General features: G+C 42.7%; 1 protein-coding gene across 1 annotated transcript in view; it reads right to left on the minus strand.

Annotated features, from left to right (window-relative positions):
* Positions 1-398, minus strand: part of LOC119586292 (ovalbumin-related protein X-like) — a 12229-nt gene that overhangs the window by 2821 nt on the left and 9010 nt on the right. The gene's annotated exons all lie outside the window — the stretch shown is intronic.

Below are 398 nucleotides of genomic sequence, written 5' to 3' on the forward strand. Positions count from 1 at the left end.
GAAAATCTATCAGTGGAAGAGGGTATCCCCGTTGCAGCAAATCCAGGGAGATTTCCCTTCCACCGAGGAAGTAAAAAAATCTCGCCTAACGACGTACTGCAGACAGCGTCACATGGAAATCTTGCTGTAAACAAATAAGAGATGATGAGAGGCGGAAGTAGTCAAGGTCGCATCACCTGAGTGACTCGGAACTATGACCGCAGAAGAATACATTCACGACAGAGAGGGAGACGAACACGCGTGTATACACAGGCGCACAGCCATATGTATTTATATGTATATAACAAACGAAACGCAGTAATGTGTACAATAAAGACAATATGAATCAGCGGAGCGTTTCTAACAAGCCAAGAGTTTCTTATCAGATTCATTCATTTCACTATTTACTGTCTAATGAG

The sequence above is a fragment of the Penaeus monodon genome, chromosome 21 (genome assembly GCF_015228065.2).
Source record: "Penaeus monodon isolate SGIC_2016 chromosome 21, NSTDA_Pmon_1, whole genome shotgun sequence".
Taxonomy (NCBI): domain Eukaryota; kingdom Metazoa; phylum Arthropoda; class Malacostraca; order Decapoda; family Penaeidae; genus Penaeus; species Penaeus monodon.